General features: G+C 36.3%; 1 protein-coding gene and 1 non-coding gene across 10 annotated transcripts in view; one reads left to right on the top strand and one right to left on the bottom strand.

Annotated features, from left to right (window-relative positions):
- The window catches only part of METTL25 (methyltransferase like 25), a 155026-nt gene that overhangs the window by 96442 nt on the left and 34561 nt on the right, over positions 1-24023 (bottom strand). The gene's annotated exons all lie outside the window — the stretch shown is intronic.
- TRNAR-CCU (transfer RNA arginine (anticodon CCU)) lies at positions 20016-20088 on the top strand. The gene has a single exon. It is a non-coding gene; the product is annotated as a tRNA-Arg (tRNA).

Here is a 24023-nt window from a genome sequence, read left to right as displayed (position 1 = left end):
AGATCTTACTGTAAAGGGTAAGGGGCTAGAGAGATAGGTTTGTGCTATTTTATTCAGAATAGTTAGGAAAGGTGCTAACCAATAAAATAGCTATATCTTCCCTTTCTCCTAGCCATTGTCTTACTCCTTGTGACAGTGATCCCAATGATGGGATTAGTCCTGGCAGTCCCTAGAAAAACAGTGGTGAAGCTATGAGTGTGTGGTAGGGGGAAGATGGGTGGGAATTATCCAGCGGAATACTGAGTTCTGGGATTCCCAGATTTCTAGTAATAAAGAGAAGATGAAGGCATGGATACATAGGACCCCTGGTATCCCTCTTGATTTCAGATGACATAAATATGGAAGCCACCAGCGGAGGCTTCCGAGCACATGGGGCTGTCGTTAGAAAAATGAAGACTAGTAAAAGAAGGTCTTACTGCATGATCACTAACTTGTACTGATGAAGGTGATGAGGGTAGAGAAGGGATATGGTGTTCCTAAGGGCACATAAAGCTATTCTTTTCCACTACAATAAAGGCCTACAGAAGGGTAGTTTTTGTGTATAAGGGAGCTTCCTCTCCAACCCTACATAACTGTGATGGCAGAAGGGCAATCTTACTCGATGTATACGGCTCCCTGAATCTCTGGCCAAAACACCTAAGATCCTAGGGCTCTTATAGTTTATAGGAATTGCCAGCCTTGGTTCAGGGTTATGTAAAATCTCATCAAAGCCTCCTTCCTTTGGACACCTGGTGGTTGTGGAATCTCCTTGAAGTTTTCTGAATCTACATCACAGTTTCCTCTGTGGTTGAGGTCATGGTGGCCTCACAGCTCTGCTCATTTTTTAAAAGTAAGTGCAAACAACTGATACAGAGGCAGGACATCCTCAAAGTCAAACAAAGCCTTTCATGTACAGGTTCAATATTATCTTTGGAATCTATTTCAGCAGCTTCATTTTGACTGCAGTGAAGAAGGAGGCTCACTTCTATGTCCCGAATCCAAGTCACAGAGTTCGGGTTTCTATTGATATCAATCTCCTATTTAACTGTGTTCATACATTTAAATCTAGTCAAACTGAGCTTTAACTACCCTTATCAGTTGCTTTTCCCTAGGATCACTTTCAGGTTATCTTTAAATGATAATTTTGGAATAGATGAAGTCTCTTGTTTTTTTCTTCTATCCCATTTCTTCTTTGTTGGCTTTAGAAATCCATTAATCTCATAAAAGGAGAGCTTCTACTAGTTCTTCCTTCTTGTGTTAATATTATTATTATCCACTTAGTTAAGCAAGTTTTAAAAACCATCTTCTATTATTCTTTCCTTTAATCCCCAAGTTCTTATATACACAACCTCTTAATTATACCTCCTTTTCATCTTCAATCTTCATTAGCTCTTGACTGGGTAAATGCAATACCTACTTACTAATTCTCTTTTTCTCTTTTCTTTAGTCTTGTCCATCCTTTATATTAAGAGGAACATTATCTTTCTAAAACAGACATCTAGAGCACCTGGGTGGCTCAGATGGTTAAGCATCTGCCTTCAGCTCAGGTCATGATCCCCGCGTCCTGGGATCAAGTCCCGCATCGGGCTCCCTGCTCCTTGGGAGCCTGCTTCTCCCTCTGCCTCTCTCTCTCTGTCTCTCATGAATAAATAAATAAAATCTTTAAAAAAAAAATTAAAAAAAAAACAAAATAAAATAGACACATCTAACCATGTCACTCCAATAGCTCTTGTTTTCCTCACCACTAGCATCTATGAGACAAAACCTAATGCGTATTTTTCTTACTGTGGATTTTCAGGAGGTTCTGATACTCCTTCTTTGTAATATTCTCTCCCTCTGGTTCCATGATACCATGCTCTCTTATTTGTGGCCTAATGCTCTTCATATCCCCTGATAGTTTGTTATTTTGTGTCTACTGAATGTTCATAAGGATTAATCCTATCCCCCCCTTCAAACTTTTTTGAAGAAGGATTCAAAGTGAAATGATTTCAGTTGGTAAATAAATGTATGAAGCAGCTAGACAGAATAAAATAGGTACTAATCAATTTGTATGGTAACTAAGTATCTCATCTGTCCAGTCTTATTGCTACTTAAAGCATAATTTGGGCATAATACAACTGTCAAAATTGCCCAAAATGAGTCTGGGGGCACTCACTATCAGTGAGAGCCAGTGGGTAACCTCTGCTCCATCTCTATGCTTTCCCTAGGCAATCTTACCTATACCTCAATATACACTAATGATTCCTGTAGTAATTTCCTAGGGCTGCTGTAACAAATTACTACACACTTGGTAGCTTGAAACAACAGAAAGGTATTCTCTTACAGTTCTGGAGGCTAGAAGTCTGAAATCAAGGTATGGGCTGGACCATGCTCTCTCTGAAGGCTCTAGGGAAGAATCCTTTCCTTGCTCCTTCCTAGCTTCTGTTGGTTGCTGGCAATCCTTGGCATTTCTTGGCTTATAGTTGTACCACTCCAGTTTCCGCCTCTGTCTTCACATGGCTGTCTTCCCTCTGTGTCTCTCTGCTTCCTCTCCTCTTCTTTTAAGGACCCTCACCATTGGATTTAAGGTCCACCTTATTCCATTATGACCTCATCTTAACTAATTACATCTATAAATACCCCATTTCTAAATGAGGTCACATTCTGAGGTTCTGAGTTGATGTGACTTTTTGGGAGACACTATTCAAGCTACTCCAATTCCTAAATTATATCTTCAACGACTCTTCTCTAAGATCTAATTCTACATCACAAATAGCCTAACTACCATCTCCAAATAGTTATTTCATCGGCACTTGATAATCAACATGTCCAAAATCTAAATAACTGAATGACACAAAACCAGATATCCTAAAGTTTCCTATTTCCGTGACTGGCATCAACATTTATTCGTTTACATGAGTCAAAAAAATTCAGGAATCTTCTCAGATACCTCTTCATACGTAGCTTGTTTTAGAAATTCCAGTTTATTTTTGCCCTAAATATTCCTCAAATCCATTCATATTCTCTATTTCCACCATCCCAAACTACTATGCTACGAAACTGCTATGAAAGCCTCTTCACTGGTTACCAACACATACTCTTGCTCCTTTTTATTTCAGTTCCAGTATTGCAAAGTGATCTTTTAGAATATAAACCTCATCAGTTCATTTCCTGATTTAACAGGTCCTTCTTCTCCTTTCAGATTGAAAACCAAGAAACAGACTCTTAACTACAAAGAACAAACTGATGGTTACCAGAATGGAGGTGGATGGGGGGATGGGTTAAATAGGTGATGAGGATTAAGGAGGGCACTTGTTACGATGAGCACTGGGTGTTGTACGGAACTGTTCTATCACTATATTGTACACCTGAAACTAATACTACATTGTAATGTTAACTAACTGGAATTTAAATAAAAACTTCAAAAAGAAAGATTAAGACCCTGTTCCTTAACGTGATCTGCTCATGACTACCTCTCTGGCTTCATTTCACACCTTGTTCTGTTTCACCCTCTTGTAACATTTTCAGTTCCCTAAGCTTTAGAATTGTCTGTAGTAGCTTTTCTATCTCAAAGCTTTGGAATTGTCTGTAGTAAGCCCTAGATTTCTATGCTATACTCCATGATTCTTCTATACCCATATCTTTGTAAATAGCCCTTTTGTAAATAGACTCATTTCAAATTTTTTTTTTTTTTAAAGATTTTATTTATTTATTTGACAGAGAGAGACAGCCAGAGAGAGAACACAAGCAGGGGGAGTGGGAGAGGGAGAAGCAGGCCTCCCGCCGAGCAGGGAGCCCGACACGGGGCTCGATCCCAGGACCCCGGGATCATGACCTGAACCGAAGGCAGACACTTAACGACTGAGCCACCCAGGCGCCCCCTCATTTCAAATTATTCTAATTGATGTGTACCATCCATCTGCTTACTGCTAACTTCCTGACTGGTTTCCATTTCACTTAAAATAAGACTTGTAATATCCTATGCAGCTCTACATGATCGGTACTCTCAACCCAGAGCCATTGCCTCTCTGAGCTCCTCTCCTACTATTCTTTCTCACCTCCACTCTGGCTTCTTGCTATTCCTCAAATATGCCAGCTTGTTCCTCTTGTGTGGAATGATTTCCCCCCAGCTATTCCCTCAGTAACTCAATTACCTTTTTCAACTCTTTGCTGAAATCCCACCTTTTAATAGGGTTTCTCCTGACCTCCTATTTAATTTACCTAGTTAGGTTATTTATTGTTCATTCTGCTCCTAGTGTTCTTTTCCAATGTATTCTTGATCTGAACTTCTTTTTAAGATTTTATTTATTTATTTGACAGAGAGGGCGAGAGAGCACAAGCAGGGAGAGCAGCAGAGGGAGAGGGAGAAGCAGGCTCTCCACCAAGCAGGGAGCCCGAAATGGGGCTCGATCCCAAGACCCTGGGATCATGACCTGAGCCAAAGGCAGACGCTTAACCATCTGAGCCACCCAGGTACCCATGCTCTGAACTTTTATAACTATTTCCTAACTAGTCTCTGTCCCTGATCTAGCTCTATGTCAATCTATCCTCTATAATGCCAAATATTACTACCTTTCAGAAATGTAGATGAGTGTATGCAATTCCTTTGCATCAAATCAACACACAAGAGATATTTTTACGGAACAAAATGCATTTTGTCTCCCACTGAATAACATTCTGACACCCCAGCATAGCATTCATGGCTTTCACAATCTGGCTCTAATTTGCTTTTTCAGCCATATTTTCTGTTTCCAACATTCTCACCCTCAGCTCACTCTCAGTTATATATCCACAAGGACTTGTTTTATTCAGAACAAGCCACACAGTTTCTGCCTCTAAGCCTCTTCTCCACAAAGTTCTCAAAATGTCCTTCCCTACTCATTCATCTTTCTCAATGAAGACCAAACGTTACCTCTTTTAGAAAGATTTCCTTTATCCCTTATTTGTGAAAACTTGTTCTCTTCTAGTCTTAGCAGTATTTTGTTTATACATCCATCATTTATTACTTCTTTCATTCATTTTTTTCAAAAATTCACAGTCATAGTTGATTATAATAGGTCTGTGGGCCAGGAATCTCTCACTCTCAGATATGCATGAAAGTTCTCTGTAATTGCTTCTGAATTCCTCACTAGATCACAGGCCTCCCTACGGGGTAGACAGTATCTCACTTTTCTTACATCCTCTAGTGCCTTCTACAGAACTTTGTGGAACTGAATAGAAAGAATGAGACAGATGAATCAAGATTATTTACATATCCTCATTATATTTTGGAAAAAAAATATTCTTTTAAAATTTCTTTAGGGGTGCCTGGGTGGCTCAGTCATTAAGTGTCTGCCTTCGGCTCAGGTCATGATCCCGGGGTCCTGGGATCGAGCCCCACATCGGGCTCCCCACTCAGCGGGAAGCCTGCTTCTCCCTCTCCCACTCCCCCTGCTTGTGTTCTCTCTCTCGCTGTCTCTCTCTGTCAAATAAATAAATAAATAAAAGTCTTTAAAAAAAAATTAAAAAAAAAATAATACTAAAATTTCTTTAAACCTAAATGAAATCTGACTGAAATGATTTCATCTGGGAAGAACAAACAGGTATTACGCCTTTAGAGATACAAATTTCTGTCACCTAAGTGAATAATGTCAATTTGCATTATGCCTTCCTAAATAGAGGATTTTAGAATATCTTATTTAAAACCACAATAACCATTATTGAAATATGGGGGGGGAGATAGGAAAAAACATAGGTAAGTGATTTTTGAAAAATTCTGCTTTGATCACCACATACCTTACCCTCCACTCTCCTGTTTATTAGTTTCTTTTACTGTTTATAACCTGACATTACATATCTACTTATTTATTTTTCTATTGCCTGATGCCTTCTTATTAGAATATAAGCTTGATAAGGGCAGGGGCTTTTTTTTGTTCGATCTTGTATCCCTAGTACCTAGAATGGTCACATGACTAGCATGTGACAGGTACCCAATACATATTTCTTATTAGGAATGAAAAAAATTACAAAATCGTGAAAAGTAAACCAAACTAAAACTGGGCAAGATTAACATGAATATCTGAAACAACAACAAATAAATGAAGATACAACTTATATTTCAGAGAGGAGAAACTGACGTCCTAAAGACATCACTTCTCTCCATAATGATCTTTAAATTCAATGCATGCCAATTAAAATCCCAACAGATTGTTTTATGGATCTTAACAATCTAATTTAAAATCCATTTGATACATGCATCATCTAAATCAGTTTTTACTTTGAATTTGGTCAGCAATATTTATTATGATCCATATATTATAAAGAGAATGAGATAATTTTAAAATTTTTTCTAAGCATAAAAAATTTTGCAACTTTTCATATAAATTTGCATTATAAACTATACATACTTTAATCTTAAATGAAATACTCAAGTAAATTTATCTATTTAAGCCTTATTAAATGTTTGATGTGATCAGCATTTCAATTCTCCTCTAAGCAAGCTGTTTGGATAAATAAAAGATTTCTTTTCCAAACATTATAATTGTTCCAAATTGCTAATATCTAATAAGCATTTTTAGTATTAATTATCTTCTTCCTTGAAAGATGGTCTGTGCTTTTTGTATCCATACTACAAATATGATGAAGAGCTCTAGCAAAATATGAAACAAAGATGCCTATTGTTTGACTTTCCTATCTGATGTTGTTCACCAAGTGTGCACTGAGTCATGCCATCTAGAATTGCCAACCCCAGACAATGGTTTTGCTGCTGTCATTAAGCCCTGCTTAATTCAAATCTCTTCTTTTGTGAAACTCATTCAGTAATCCTGAACCTGGTCTCTAAAAAGAGTAAAATTGTATCTGTATGTCTAATAGTTGGTAGAGCAATGAAAGTAAAATTATCACTTTTTAAAAAATACACGAATAAGTAAAACCCCTTTGAAAGAGAAAATACATGAGGTTAGCTAAGAAAATTCTGAAAAAATAAGAACTTTGGGGGACTTCCTCTACCAGATTTCAAAGGTTCCAATAAACTATACTAATTAAGGCAGAATAGTATTATCAGAAGAATCAACAAATTAAGGGAATATAATAGAACTCATAAATACATTATATGATAAAGGTGTCATTTTATATCAGTGTGGCAAAGCATGAATTATTCAATAAATAGCATTTAGAAAAATATAAGATTAGAGCCATTTCTTGAATCATACACACAAATAAATCCAGATAGATTATGGAACTGGATAAGAAAAAAACTATAAAAGTTAGAGGGGAAAATTATAAAACAAACGTTAATCAATACAGGAGAAGCTAAATAGGATATGATACATCCATTCCAAGGAACATGTTGTAGTGTGTAAAACAAATTTATGAAAAGAGCTCCAAAATATATTGCTAAGTAAAAGGGCAAAACTATATTGTTCTTTTTTTTTTTTTTAATCACACCGTCTTGCTGGTCTTTCTTATCTTCCCAACCTCCTTTGGAATGTTCTTGGGTTCAGTCTCTGTACCTCTTCATCATTTCTATTCCTTATGTGATCTCATTCAGACTTACTATCTATTTGTTAATAACTCACAAATTTCTTATCTTTAACCCAGATTTGTCCTCAGGAATCCACAATTATCTATCCAATTCATAATTTAATAACTTTAATTTCTAAGAGGCATATCAAGCTCAACCTATCCAAAACGGAACAACTTCCCTTTTAATTTTACTCTTTCTGTAGTCATATCCAATTCACTAAATGAAAACCCCATCTTTCCACTATTTCAGGTCAAAAACTTTTATGCTTTTTTTTTTTTTGACACCTCCACTGTCAATAATTTCTGACAATACTTTAAAAATATATCCAAAATTTAATCATTTCTTTTAATGCTCCCCTCTGACCTAAACCACCATCATCTCTCACCTGGATAATAGCTCGCCTGGTTACAGCACCCTAAAGGATCTCTGTGCTTTTGTCCTTGACAGTGTTTGGCCAAATATGTATCATTTGCCAGCCCTCTTATCTGTTTTTAAATTTAGTTTATGTTCCATGTCATTCTCTTCTACGATGGAGTAAGACTGCTTAGGTTCCTTAAAAGTATTCTTTAAGGGTATCTGAAGACTTACCACGTAGAGACTGATACACTCTCAAGTAAAGACAATATTTGGATTTTAGTTGTAAAAGTATAGAAACTTATTTCTCACCTTAGAGTTTTATAGTTTAAAATTGGCATTGACACTACAGGACAATTCTATGAAAATTTCTTGATTTTCATTTCAGCTTTTAAACAGGGTTAAGTGTATATGGCATTCAAAATATTACCTAAAGATAAAAGACATATTAAAATTATATTAAACTGTCCCAATTTCTGAAGCATTTATATCTTGCCGGGCTTTTGAGTATATTAAAACTAAAAGGATAAATATGATTAAATGACTATGTAAATCAGACATATACTCCTCAGCATTAATAGCAAATATAATAAAGAATAAAGTCAAAATAGTACAACTAGAAAAAGAATAACTAGATAATTTAAAAGTTCTTCTAAAAACTAAAAGTTATAATAATTTAATTTATAATTTAAAAGTTCTAAAAATTGCTCTATTCTCTAGAAATGATTAGAATAAATATGGGTATAAAAATTTAGTAACTTCAAAAGATAAAATTTATACATAGCTATCAACAATGATTTAAGCTGTAAAAGAAGTACTAGGGAAAGATCCTAGAATTCAAGACATTTAAAGAAAATCACAGCATAATGATCATATTTTCATGTTAAGTAATTATTATGTAAATATGGATTGAGCCCCTACTGGTCCTCTCCTCCTGCCTTCACCAGAACATATCTTCAATTTAAGTCACTAAAATATATATTCCATGTATGGACTTTTTCTACACAGATTATTCAAAGCAGTAAAGCTAGTTAGTTAATGGTAAAAGAGTAATTTATTATTTCTCATTTGTTTCTCTCTAGATCATGACAGGTATAATCCTATTTATAACATCTTTCTTTCTGCATCTCATCTCTACTTCTGGTTCCATTATATAATCAATGTATTAGTATTTCACTTATCCTTTGGTTAAAAGTACAGCTAGGCATGTAATCTCAAGGGAGGGAATATGTAAATTATACGGTACATACAACAGAAAATAAACAACTAGTTAAAAATGTATATATTACTTTGATAGAATCCTATCTGTGGTAAAATATTTTCTTTTAAAAAACATTTATTTATTTATTTATTTTAAAGAGAGAGCCAGAGAGAGAGAGCATGAGTAGAGGGAGGGCCAAGGGAGAGGGAGAGGAATCCTGGAGCAGACTCCCCAGTGAGCCCAGAGCCCAACTCGGGGCTCGATCCCAGTACCCTGAGATCACGACTGGAGCCGAAATCAAGAGTCAGCTGCCCAACTGACTGAGCCACCCAGGCGGCCCCTACAACGCTGTTTCTCAGTGAATCCATCTGGACACTACTGTCTTGGTATTTTTGTGCATGGCCATAAGAATGGCAAAGTCTGGGTGCTGAGAGAAAACACTGTGTTGGTCTGGCCACCACTGTGATAGTATCTCCCAATGGCGCTTCTCACTGTGCCCAAAAAGTTTCTCCAGCTGTTCCTGATGGGCTCTTTCACAGTCTTTTATCAGTCTTGATAAAAGAGCTTACACTGAGACACATATGGAATATCTGAAACATTAAGTCAGTAAGACAGTTTTTAGACTAATATTATGCATCATGGTGTGACTTTATTCCAATGAGAATTTTACTCACTGTGCCAGACTGATGACGAAACAAATTTAGACAACTTGCTTATAATTTATTTACCATGGGAAAAAGAAATGTGAGAATACTATATTTGTAGCAAAATATTTTTCAAGATCATGTGCTCTACAGTATACAATCCAAGTTTGTATATAAACCTAGTAAAATGGGGGGGCCTGGGTGGCTCAGTAGGTTAAGCACCTGCCTTCAGCTCAGGTCATGATCCCAGGGTCCTGGGATCGAGCCCTACGTTGGGCTCCCTACTCAGCAAGGAGTCTGCTTCTCCTTTGCCCTCTGCTCCCCCACCCCCTGCTCATGCTCTCTCTCTCTTTCAAATAAATAAATAATAAATAAAATCTTAAAAAAAATAAACCTAGTAAAATGTAAATTACTTTTTTAAAAGCCTGTTTTATATTAGTTTGATAGTCAACCTTCTGATAAGAATTTCTATTAGCTTTGACTTCACATTATTCTATATTTGAAACAAATTATTTGTCTTTACTATTCTTTTAAGTAGATATAATAAGATTTAGATTTTAGATTTCTATTTTAGATTTAATCACATTTTTTATTTCTTTTATTTACCGTGAACACAGGGAGAACTTGTTTTATGCTGAATAAATACAATCTGCATGAGCTTCAGAAACCACTTTATTTTAGTCATGAGAAATAACAAAGTGCAAACTAAAGAAAGAAAGGGCCAAAATGTATTAAAACTCTGTATTTAACTACTTCTAGACAGCAAGAAGATGCCCTATGGCAAAAGTAAAATCCGTGCCAATACTCTAGAAAACGTACAACTGACTGAAGATTAGATACAGCTGTCTATGTGAGGTAATTGTATAAAGACTGCCAAGTATATCTAGAAATCTCTATATTATTACCATATTAATTGACAAGAATTATTCTGAGACATAAACCCAGCTGAATAGTGAGAAGTAATGTGATATTGTAACAAAAGCTTATAAACAGCTGAATCTACAAGGCTGACAGTAAAGTCTACTTATCTGCTATAAGATTACAAGAGCAATACCTTATTCAAGCTGAGACTGCTCCTGATGGTTTCTGAATTACTAAATAAGCTAATAAACTGTTAATATTGATAGTTAAGTAAATGAAAATGTAAATATGCACTTTCTATAAATTATTGTTAGGTAATTTAACTCTTAGAAATCAAACTTCGGGAAAAGTAACATGGCCATTATTACACTGATTTTCAAAAACTTCACATTATCATCCAAATGCAGAATCAAAGTAGGAAAGCAGATACCTGTTCATGCAAATCCAATATAATTAAGAAAAAAAAAAGATAATGAAACTAAACCTAAATGTCATGATAAATATAGGTGAGGTTCAGCTGAAACAAAAGGCATATTTTGGAAAGCTACATTCGAGTCACAGAATCATTACTGGAGCCATGAGAAACTGCCAAGGTCATTGAATTGAGCCCCTTTCTTTTCACTAAATTTATAGATGACCCACAAAGGCTAACTGATTTATCCAAGGCTGTAGCACTGCAGAGACAGATGTAAAACTCTAGGCAGTCAAACCATGTCCTCTTCTATGTGGTGTTCTGGGACTCCCCTGGGCATTTAAACGTCTCCATCTCTACGCTTCCAATATAACGTACAACTCTAATATAGCCCCAATTGCATTGTATTACAGCGGTCTTTGGTTAGCTGTCTTCCCATTGGACTGTAAATTTCTTTAAAGTGCTTTATCTAGAAATCCTCGGTATCTAGCAAAGTGGGCAGTTAGTGGGTACAAAGCTTCTGGTGTGTCTTCCAAATCTCAGCACACTCTGTGTTGAATAAATGTTTTATTGATATTCTCAATGCCCAAAGTTGTTACTAAATCAGCTCTTATGTTTTCATAACTGTTTCAGAGTCTTCATTTTAATTTCAGGTTAGTTTTAAATTAAGAGGAATTGCTAAATAAAATTCTATGCCCAATATCCAGATTCTGGATCAAATATTAATGATTTATAGAAAGCTAAAAGACAGTTCATTGAAAAAGATCATGAAATATAATCCATCCATCTGTAACTCATTTGTTTTTGAAGCTTTCTTTTCTTCAAAGAATTGTTTTGAAATATAATCACAGTTTTTCAATAATAATTTTTTATTTTCTCAAATTTTAGGCTGAAACTCTTAGAAAACAATTTAAGTGATGAACACATGATACAGTAGGCACCATGACACATGAATAAAGTAAAGTATTTCCTCTTCAACTTTAAGTTTATGAATATAAAAAAATCCCTGTGACATTCAGGTAAGAAACTGCAGTCCTTATGTGAATAATTGGACTGAAAAAGAAACAAACTTGGGGAGATACAAATACTCATATCTGTCAAAATAAAGCAACTCATTCTTCTAACAAATACATATTTGGTATCTGCTATATAATAGATATTGTTTGGGATGTTTAACAGATAAGGCGATTTGCAGTTTAAATGAGCAAATTCACTTACTTATAACAAACATAAATTCATATTTAAACTATTTGTTGTAGCCAGTGATGTGGTGAAGCTGGCTCATAATGGTTCCCGAGAAAGCTGACTGTGTCATTTCGTCCCAGTTGATTCAGTGTCATCAGGATAATAATTTGAAACTGGTCAAGTAGGGTTTATTTAAACCATGGAAATCAGAAAACATTGATATTAGGGGCTTTTATTCAGGTGCAAAGCCAACCATTAAAAATTTACCATCACACTACTGGCTGCAACCCATTAATGGGTCATAAAATCAACTCAGTGGATTGTGATCAACATTTTCTAAAATTTAATAGAAAGGAATAAAATAAACACAACAGCATGCATTGTGGGTTGTAAGATCCAGTACCTTTCAAAGAACAAATATTAATTAACCAAAAAGAAAAAAAGAATAAGCACTTTTTTGGTGAAATTTCAGTACCAGTTTTATTTACCTATTAATTTGTAATGACATAAAATGTATTCCTTAATCTGGATCAGAGTTAAAAAAAAAAAATGTGAAACCACTATTATAATCAAGAGAACAAATACATTCTTCTTCCACAAACATGTTTTACAACCTTTGTGGTCATCATATGCTTTGTGGTTAAAGATTAGATGCTTTAGAGAGAAATAAAAACTTCATAGTTAATAGGTAAATATCTGGAAGTTTTTTTTTCTTCTCAAAGAAAACCAAAGAGGGAATTATAATTTATGACACAAAGGAATCTGAGTTTGTGTAGATTTAAAATTAAGTAAGACCCCTGTCTCACCAGGATAGTGTGCTTTCATCATTTTGCTCCAGTGTCCTCTGGAATGTAAACCTTCTCTAACCTTCTGTTCCTTATCTTTGCTAAGAAGGGCAAAGCCAGCTCAGTATCTTGAGAATTTCCAAACTACTTATGTCAACATAATGATTTCTTCTCAAGATGCTTCATCAAACACACTTGTTTTTTCTTTAGTTTTAACCAGTACTGAATCAGTTTTTTTCTTAATTCATAATTTTATTTCATGTTATTCCTTTATTGAGTACTTGCTATATGTCACATATTTTGGTGAATGTGAGGCATTAAAAGAAAAAATTTAAAGATAAACTTTTTGTTTTAAAGTTTGTCAGAGTCTACTATGAGAAATAAATACTAAACCATCCTGAAGAGATTAAACCTAAACCATTATTTAACCATGATCAAATAATGTGGTAGGTGCCAAAGCAAAAGAGCACTCGAAGAATCACTGCCCCTCTCCTTTCACAGTTAGTGCTCTCATTTTACTCAATCCTCAAAATCAGTACACAACAGAGGACACAGGAAAGAAAGCAGGGGGAAAGAAGGAGGGGTGGGAGAGGAGAAGAAAAAAAATATTTTGCAGACATAGTGAGCTGTTCAACAGTCACTCTTAACACCTGTCTCCTTTGCCTGCCTCACCAGGGAAGCTGAAAAAGTAAAATATTTACTTTTCCAGACTCCCTTGCAGCCAGGAATTACTTTGTGAACTATGTCTAGACAAGGAGACATGAAATAATTATGAGAAATTTCTGGTCAGATGTTTTTCACCCTCCTTGACAGAAGGGGAGAACGCCTGAGGAGAAAGTCTCTAATTCATGCCACTTCTCATGAAACTGCAGCCCTGAGAGGGAAGTAGAGATGTGAACCCAGGGCCCTGATGTCCCAGAAGCAGTGAACCAACCCTAGAACTGCTACTCCTGACTTCTGTTTATGTGAGGAAATGAAGGACTTTATTGTTTACACCACTGTTGGGTGAACTTGCTATTATTTACAGCCAAAAGTATTTTAAAACTCAGGTTCTGGCTTAGATTCTAGGTATGGTTAACCACTATTTTCTTTCTTTCCAAGATGGGGCTCTTCAGAAGTTGCATGCCTCCTACATTATAGGCAGAGCTTATCCTGAAACTATCTTGGTCTCCTTTCTCTCAAGGCCCATTTGGCCCAAACAAATAGAAAATGAACAGAAAAAGCTAATTATGTGGTATAGGCTATAAAACCAAAAAAGAAAGGCAAAATCAAAGCAGGATACAACTATTAAAATCATGCCAATTTAATAGAATATTGATCCTAGCAAATAAAACATCTGATATCTACATAAAAAGAGAGTTTACAGAATGTGGGAGATGTCACATTTATCTCATATTGAGTACTTATATTTATTGAACCTTAACACAAAATAGAGACATTTAAGGATAGTGCTGCTCCTAAAAACAAAAGGTGAGTATTACCATATAAGCTGGGCCAGAGACCCCTCACCCTTATCATATTCCAGAGAAGGAAAATAGCACCATGTCACTTTATTTGACTGTGAACAGTTATAGTGTACAAAACTAAAGAGAGAGAAGCAGAAATTAGGAAACCGTCCTAACCTTGTATGAATCTCCACCAAAGTCAATGTCCCTTCCCAGTTCTCAAACCCAAACTAACCAAGCTCATCCATATTTAAGGATTGCTATTCTTAAAAAGAGGTGAGGACCAGAATTAGTCTTCAGTTCTATGCTTGGACTTTATATCTTTTTTTTTTTTTTTTTTAGATTTTATTTATTTGAGAGAGAGAGAATGAGACAGAGAGAGAAAGAGCATGAGAGGGGGAAAAGTCAGAGGGAGAAGCAGACTCCCTGCTGAGCAGGGAGCCCGATGTGGGACTCGATTCCAGGACTCCAGGAATAGACATAGTTCACAAAGTAATTCCTGGCTGCAAGGGAGTCTGGAAAAGTAAATATTTTACTTTTTCAGCTTCCCTGGTGAGGCAGGCAAAGGAGACAGGTGTTAAGCGACTGCCTTAACCAACTGAGCCACCTAGGCGCCCCCTCCTCTGTATCTACGAAGAACTAGCATTTGTGTATCCCCTGAGCTTCCCTTATATGCCCCATTTAATTCACACAGGATCTACCTAAGCTTTTGCCTCAGGTTCTGGTTAAGATTCTCGTCCTCCAATAAGAACCAGAAATTACTCCAAAATGTTAACACACTGGGTTTTAGCCCTGATGTTTTAAAATTTAACAGAATCTCCCCAGAAGGCCAAATCCTATCTCTCTGTCCCAATTTCTGACTGATGCTTTAAGAGTGTGACTCTAGAGCCAGACTGGCTGGGCTAAAATTCTAACTCCTTTACTTATTAACTATATGATCTTAGGCAGGTTACTTAACCTCTCTGTCACTCAGTATTCTCACCTGAAAATGGCCATGATAATAATAGTATTACCTTATAGGGGTGTTATAAAGAATAATGAAAATGGGAATGGTAACATTACTACCTCACAGGAATGTCATGAAGACTAAAGGAGTCAATAAAAGTAAAGTACCTAGAATAATGCTTCACATAGAGTAATTAAAAGATTAGCATTTATGCACCAATATGGGTAGTTTTCCACCTGGTCAGAAACTACTGCTGCATGTCCTCAACTTTCCAATAAGACCCTTTGATAATAGATGCCAACTCATATGTGACTGGAGTTTGCCTTTTTTTTTTTTTTTAAGATTTTATTTATTTGAGAGAGAGAGAGAAAGTGTGCATGAGAGAGAGCAAGAGCGGGGGTGGGGGGGCAAAAGGTGAGGGAGAATCAGGCTCCCCGCTGAGCATGGAGCCCCATGTGGGGCTCGATCCCAGGACCCCAAGATCATGACCTGAGCCGAAGGCAGTCACTTAACTGACTGAGCCACCCATGAGTCCCTGGAGTTTGCCTTTTGAATACCAATAAGGAACTGGCTGCCTGATTTGGGGTGAATACTTCTGCTGGGTTAGTTCCCCTAACATTGGTCCCATGGTTTCTGGTTTATTTTCCTTTCCCCACTGTTAGGGTCCCAGCAAATCTCATGGTTGAGAATCACAGGTCTTACAACATTTGCTCTTGGTCACATTACTGTTCTGCTCAAAAGTTTTCATTACCAAAATGGACTTTATAGATGAGCCCCTTTCAATACTCTTCAACATTTCTTTTTTTTTTTTTTTTAAAGATTTTATTTATTTATTTGAGAGAGAGAGTGAGAGAGAGCATGAGAGGGGAGAGGGTCAGAGGGAGAAGCAGACTCCCCACTGAGCGGGGAGCCCGATGTGGGACTCGATCCTGGGACTCCAGGATCATGACCTGAGCTGAAGGCAGTCGCTTAACCAACAGAGCCACCCAGGTGCCCTACTCTTCAACATTTCAATACTTCCTATGAATCAGGTTACCACCTAGCTAGAGAATTCATCCATTTCCAATGAGTGACCTACTGCACTTTAACTTAACCTACCTCATTCCGATGCTTGGAATGCTCCTCTCATTTTTGCCTATCTAAATCTTACACTGTAAAGCTCAACTCAAAAGTTACTACCTTCATAAAGCTTTTTCTGATCTCTTAAACAGGAAGTAATCTTTACATTTTAGCTGGAATGGTTCTTTTTTTTTTTTTTTAAAGATTTTATTTATTTATTTGAGACAGAGAGAATGAGAGACAGAGAGCACGAGAAGGAGGAAGATCAGAGGGAGAAGCAGACTTCCCGCCGAGCAGGGAGCCCGATGCGGGACTCGATCCCGGGACTCCAGGATCATGACCTGAGCCGAAGGCAGTCGCCTTAACCAACTGAGCCACCCAGGTGCCCCTGGAATGGTTCTTTTAACACTTACATTCCTTTTTCTTATCTCTAAGAAATCACTTATAAATCATATATCTTCACAATCAATTCATAAATCACATATGTTATTGTTTGTTGTTGCTACTATTGTCAGCTTGTGTACATTCATGGTACATAAATACAGTTACAGTCTCAAGGTACAAGTTTCACACAAAGGAGAAGCATTCAGAACAAGACCTCAGACTAACCTATACTAGATGGGGTATCACAAAGGATCTCGGAAGAGGAGTTGTAATTATTAAAAGAAGAGGACGATGGATATGATTACATTCTGTTTCACATACATACTGTCACATTCCCCACTCTCCTTTATACTCTCCTCTTTCTTGTGCCTTATTCATGCGTTAATACTACACATGGGCGTCTGTGTGTGCACACGTACACATACCCACACAGTGGCAGAGAATGCTAACTGCCCACCCTATACCCAGCTTCTCCTTCTTTCTCACTCACAAAATATTGATTTCATTTGGAGGTGCAATGTACCCATCTAGAAGGTTACATTTCCTAGCCTTCTGAAGTAGTCTATTAGGAAAGGAAGTTCTATAAAGGAAACTGTCTCAGATGGGAGAAACTCTTTCACCTTCATATTTCTTCTCATTTGAACTATAATGGCTGGAGCAGTAGCAACCATTATGTAATAAGCCATAACTGAAAGGCCAATAAAACTGTAGAGACCTTGGCCTCCACATTCTTAAACCAGATGAAACACTTCAGCTACCACTTTACAGATTTTCTGGAAAATAAGAAAAAAAACAAATCCTATGATTACTACAATAGCTCCATTTCCATGTATTTAGATGTATTTATAAAACTTTCCCAAAATATGATCACTCATACAGAAAGCAATCTCAAATATTAAACATGTTCAAAACTTGGCCCTGAAACTTGGTCTGTCCTTACTGTTTGCTACCGTGTAAGTTCACGATACATCACCTACACAGTGGCTGAAAACAGACACCTTGTAATAATCCTTGACAATTCTTGCTTCTTTATGTCCCATTCTATAAGCAATCTTAAATGTTTCTTGAATTCTCCTAATTTGCTCTATTCCTACTACTGCTGCCCTGACTTTAGTCCTCACCTTTGTGGTCTCAACCTGTGAGAGTGTGTCTATGAGACTCCTTCTGTGTGTGCCTAAGTATAGGTTTATCATTTGCAGCCTACCCCTTATAGGACCATGACACCAAAGCCCTACTTGCCATGGTATACAAACAACCTTAGTGGCTTCAATGCTTCTATCATCTCTGTGGACTCCTACACTCTCCTACATGTTGACCTGATAAATACTATGTATCTTTCCAGTATTTCAATGCTTTTCAGAAACAAAATTTAACTATCTATATTCAGTACTTTTAGTTGAATAGGGGCAAGTAGCATTCAGGTTATGTCCAGCCAGACATATTTTGTGATTTAGTTAGGTTCTGAGCTTATATTTGGTAGGTTTTAATCTACAGAAACTCCAAGGGCCTGAATTTGGGAAGTATTCCCTCATAGGATTTTCTGTATAGATCTGACTGAAAACTGTTTTGTCTCTTCAAGGTCATGGCTTAGTATGGACTTTCCAGGTTTAGCTCCCTGACTATGCAGGAGGCCCAATATTAGTCTCTAGATCCCACTGTGAGAAGCATTTGCCTCAGGACAACACTGTCAGCTACCTTATGGCTCCAGTTCCCTGCTCTGGTTTCAACTCCTCTTCTTTGTCTCTCCTTTTAACTTTTAGGTTTTGATTTTTCTTGAATCATAGAGATTTCCCTTATTTTTTGTGGACTCAGCAATGCTTAAAAAAATACATGTTCTAATTTAGCCAGGATCTAGCTGAACTGTAGGAGGGTTCCTCAGAAAAATCACATCCCCCACACTGCTAGAAATGGAAATCAAATACATGCTGTTTTGAAAAGAAAAACCATGCTTTGTTCCTCTACATCCCTCAAACTTCCAGTATTAAAAGACCATAGTAGGCAAAAAGATTTATTTAATAAAATACATATGTGTCAGAAAATATTGCCTTTACTGAAAAGACAGCAATTCTATGTATTGCTGCAATGATGGGAATAATTCACTCCTATTAACTTGACTAAGAAATTAGTCATACCTTTCTGTATGATACAATGCATGGTTTAATGCTGACACTAACCAGCTAATATTGTCTTAGGAGTTTTTAATACCATATACTGGATATCTGAAAGATCTCTAAATACAAGATAAGCTTATTTTTAAACAGTATGTTGCATTTTCAAATGATATGCTCAATATCTTTTCAATTTCCAGATGCCTTTCCCAGTGAAGTACCTCTAAATTTAAAGCAATTATATCAATAGTTAATCCTCAAAGACAGTGAAGAGATGACTATATAAGTATCTAGATCCCTTAAAATTCCTACTGGTGACAAAAATAGAGAATCTACAATATGAGAGCTATCATGTGCCCTTGAAATATTTCCATTTGATATAGAAATGGCAGAACCAGCTTGAAAGATGCTACTAAAAGACTACCTACAGCCCTCCTCTGGTTAAAAACAAAGCAAAAGTAAGTGGAGGGATCAATGGGAGAATCACCTTAATACCCCGTAACACATTAAGACTGGGGGTAAACATGAAGGTATACCGCAGGCTTTCAAAGGTTACACCATTCATGTGATCTGCAGATATGCAGTATTTGGAGTGCACTAACAATACTGGAAGACTGCCTGGCACTGGACTGGGGATGGGGTCGGGAAAGACCAAGCACCAATCTGTGTCCCCGACAAGAGGTGCTCCTAGTAGTGACTTTCTATTGAGGCCAGGGAAGAACCTCTATAAAACTGCCTGATGTGACTCTCCAGGGTCCTAGATCTTTCTCTACTCCTCCTGTACTCCTAAGCCTCTGCAATGATCATATAAACTTAGAAGAAAAGTAAAATTACCTTTTGTCCCTCAGACTGGGCCTGAAGGATTCAGAGCACTAACACCAATTTCTGACAGTATACATAACAGGCAGATATAGAGATATTTCTGTTAGGCTGAACAAACGCATACAAATGACCAAGTCCAGAGGCAAAAAAAAAAAAAAAAAGTGATTTCCTGCCTTGTGCTCAGTTTTAAGAAAAAAACAAAACAACAACAAAAAACAACAATTTCCTAGGAAACCCCCTTAGAGATATGCTTCTCGTGCTTCATTAAGAATTGTGTCTCATACCTATTCCTAAATAAATAAAATTATCATAATTAGTTGAGATTGAAAGTCACCTATTTCTGGGGCACCTGGCTGGCTCAGTTGAAAGAGCATGTGACTCCTGATCACAGGGTTGTGAGTTCGAACCCCATGTTGGGTGTAGAGATTACTTTAAAAAATAAAAAAGAAAGTCATCTATTTCTGAGGCTATAGAAGGGCACAATCTTCCTAAAGACTGATGCCTTAACAAAATTATAGTTCAGTTAGCAAGGAAGAAGAGATATGTGGATTTAGATAGGTAACTTTTATAACTTTACAGGAAAAATATCCAAAAGAATTTCTCTCTCCAACTTCAAGGAGAAGTAATGTAAGTATTTCAAATTAATTATAACAATAATAATCAATATTAAAACAAAACACTGCAACAATTCAAGCTTGGGAAAATATATATGTTCTATAAAGCACTGCAATAAAACTGTTTCTGGTATTTCTTGTTCTCCTAGGAACTACTGGCTCATAATATATAAATATTTAAAAGCAGTTTTTAAAACATATGGTATAACTTCAGTATTCATAATGACTCAGAGAGCTTTGAGGTATTTTTGAAAATTGACATTCATGGCAGACCACCTCTACGGTCTACCACAGCATACTGGGTAAACATATCATGTAAAACACATATTGTTTACATAATACATATCATCATAAAAAGTTGCAGTGTACATACCAGACTTTTCTACTATACTATGTTGGACTATTAATAACTCAAATTTACATCCCAAGGGGCTACCATGCCCCAATTCAAACTTAAAAACAGCTGTGCAAACAAAGCAAGGGTGAGGGGCAGGTGTATAAGATATGAAGGGAGAGACACATGACACACTTGACCTTCAGAGATATAATTCCATGGAACCCAAGTGCTAGATATATGACAGGAAATATGCTAACTTTGTGCATGCAAACCCCTTGCCCTGTAAGTTAGTTTAATATAATGATCAAACTGTACAGTGATGGATTTCTATTTTAGTAAGGAATAGAACTACATAGTATACACTGTATATACAAAACGAGACTATATCCATATTCTATCTATCCAAATAGTTACTGCAATATAGTCCATAACAAACTGCTATTGTCTGCCTTAACATACACACACACCCCCCAAACACACACACCCCTTCTCTTCAACAAAGAAGCTATCAAAATTCTAGTAGTATTCATAATTATCTTGGATATTCTTTTGCTTGTCCTAGCTTTTCCCCCTTGATTTTGTCTAGTTTCTAGCCCTTAAGTTTATTATGCATTTATTACATGGTATCCTGCCCTCTATGTTTGGTTTCCCCAGGTTTTATTCTGAGCTCCATATTTTAAGGACTTTTTTTGGGCTAATTACTCTAGCACTCTGCACCCTGGACTTTGATACACCCTCCTGGGCCTCTTTTGGGTTCAGCCTTTGGTTTGGATACACAAACTGGCATGTGAATAGAGTCTCTAAGTCTGTGCACGGGAGAGGTTGAAATGACTATAAATAATATTGAATATATTTCTACAAATCATCTTTTCAAATTCTGTATGTCTTCTTATGGAACCATAATAAATATCTTGTTTTCAAACATGCTGTTCATCAGAATTACCTACAGAGCTTTTTAAAAATATTTATATTCAAGTGCTATTCCTGGAGATTATAATTCAGAAGGTCAGAAGCAGGTCTCTGGCATCTGTATACTGAAAGTGTCATATTTGATCCAGCTGGGCAGCCAGAATTGAGAAACACTGTTATAAAAATTGCAGGAGATGGTTCATATCTTCTTCCTTTTCCTATAGCCAAGATAAGGCAAGAAAATGGAGATAAAGGCGTGGGAAAGAGAAAAGGGAGTAAGTTACCTTTGCCATCTGGCTTTTGAGATGAGAAAATGTGGCAGTCCAAAGCTAGGCAAAACTGCAACACAAATAAAGGTTGCTTTTGTTACTCCTATCACTTATTTTTCTCCTATCTTTTGGCTTTCCACCTCTTTTCTTGACCTCCAAAGTATTTGAAGGTACTCGTGTTGTATGTATCTCCACCTACTTCATCATAATACTCAGTTCTGTTGCTTTCTGCTTATTCTTTGCTTTCCTGACAAGCAAAACTCCCAACCTTCTGTTTGTTTCAGGTATGCATAAGGAAAACAAGCAGCACTAAGATACTAATACTTGCTTTTGTCAGTTAAGCCTAGTATTACCAGTTTACCTGATAATCTCAGTGATTCTCAGTTAAGATATTTTTGATAAGAAAACCTTTCCCTGAATTAATTCTGTCTGTAAGGAGGGAAAATGAGTCTGTAGCTGCCAGTCACTGTTGTTACAAACCTTCCCAACACTTTTTCTTATCTAAATCCTCTGACTAAAAATGTCCTATCCACTTAGTGAACAATGGCAACTTCCACTCTAGAGAAGGAAAGGATCCAAGACCAAAGCTTGAGATCTGTTAACTGAGAGACTTCCATTTCCGAAGTATGAAAATCTGTAGTTATTTGGTTTAACTAATTTTCCCAGAAGACCCAAAGATTATTCTATGAATAACTAGATACTAAGTAAATAAACTAAGAGAACCAAAGAGAGATTCTGAGGAAATGACTTATGGGTAAACTGAAATCAGAAAATGGAGGAGTCATTCACTCTAAAAGCTGCCCCTTTCTACCCACTGAAATGACCATTAGGATTATCATTATCACTGCTGAGAAAGACGTAAGGAAAAATAAGATGGGAAAAAAGACAAAGAGAAACAGTAACTATGGAAAGCAAAGAGAAGCAAATGTGATTTTGAACACTTATCACCCCAAGCCTTTGTTTACTGTCTGCGATACCCTTCCCACTTCTTCGTCTGATTAACTCCTACTGATCTTTTAAGTCACAGTGGGTTTGCCACACTGGGAACATAACCTCAACTCCCACCCCCCCATCACAGACTAAGCTACATGTTATTCTGCTATAACACAAGTATAATATTCTGTCTTACAGCACTTACTACACTCTTTTGAACTAATGTTGGAGGATTAGGAAATAGAGGGAAACACTCTTTCCATATTTTGTGTTCTCCAAACTCTACAGTGAAATGACCATCTGTTCACTAAATTCTGATTTACTGAAAGAAAAGTACCATTGTTTTCAGAAAATATAACTATTTAGGATTGAATAAATAAAAAATAGCGTATGAGGGGCGCCTGACATTAAAGATCTTATACTGTAGGACAATACTTCTGGATTGAAGAAAACACTAGGCATCTATACCTACCCCAAATGAGCCAATTATTAAAACAAAACAAAAACCCATTTAACTGTACCTATAGAACAGGAAGCTGTTGAACTAAGAACCAAACCTCCCCTACATAAAATCTTACCTTATTGCTGATGCAGGAAAACACTACTCATTTAATATTTTAAAAGCTATACAACTGTGATTGTATTGAAGGTCATTCTTCATTTCTTTTAGGAAAGATGTACAATAAGACTGTAAAATAATGTAAATATTTGTGTATATACTTTGGTATAAATACTTTTTTTCTATTTTAGGTTCACTTTTTTCCCCAAATTTTTACATTGAAAATTTTTGTACTCAAAGTTGGAAGTAATGGCATAACAAATATATATATTCTCCATGTAAATCAAATTGTTAACTTTTTGCCAATTTGCTTTCTCTCACTCGTGTATCTCCATATATTCCCAACTTTACTTTTGTGCACCTTGTCCTAAAAATTACTTTTTAAGACACATAAAGAATTCAAATTCAATGAACTTTTATCTCACAAAAATCTTTGTCGGTTTTAAGGATGACCTGTCTCATCCAGTCAAATTTCAGTAGAATTATACAATCATAATTTTTACTTCTTGAATACGGCTAAATGAAAAATAATTAAAATTTCATATTCACCTGGGTTTTAAAACTGAGAAGAGCATACAATACCATCCACATGCACACATCTTCCTGATGTAAAAATTCTTAGCAAGGGATGGTTGATGTTGATAAAGACTTCCTTATACCAATAGAAAAGAGAACTGCTAATGTTAATAGACTAAATAACCATCTAATCTGAACCAGTGGTTTTGAAAGCATAT

Source organism: Leptonychotes weddellii, chromosome 5 (assembly GCF_054177405.1).
Source record: "Leptonychotes weddellii isolate Sample4059 chromosome 5, ASM5417740v2, whole genome shotgun sequence".
NCBI lineage: Eukaryota > Metazoa > Chordata > Mammalia > Carnivora > Phocidae > Leptonychotes > Leptonychotes weddellii.
Note: the sequence above shows the minus strand (reverse complement) of the source record. Positions and strands in the feature narration are given on the sequence as shown.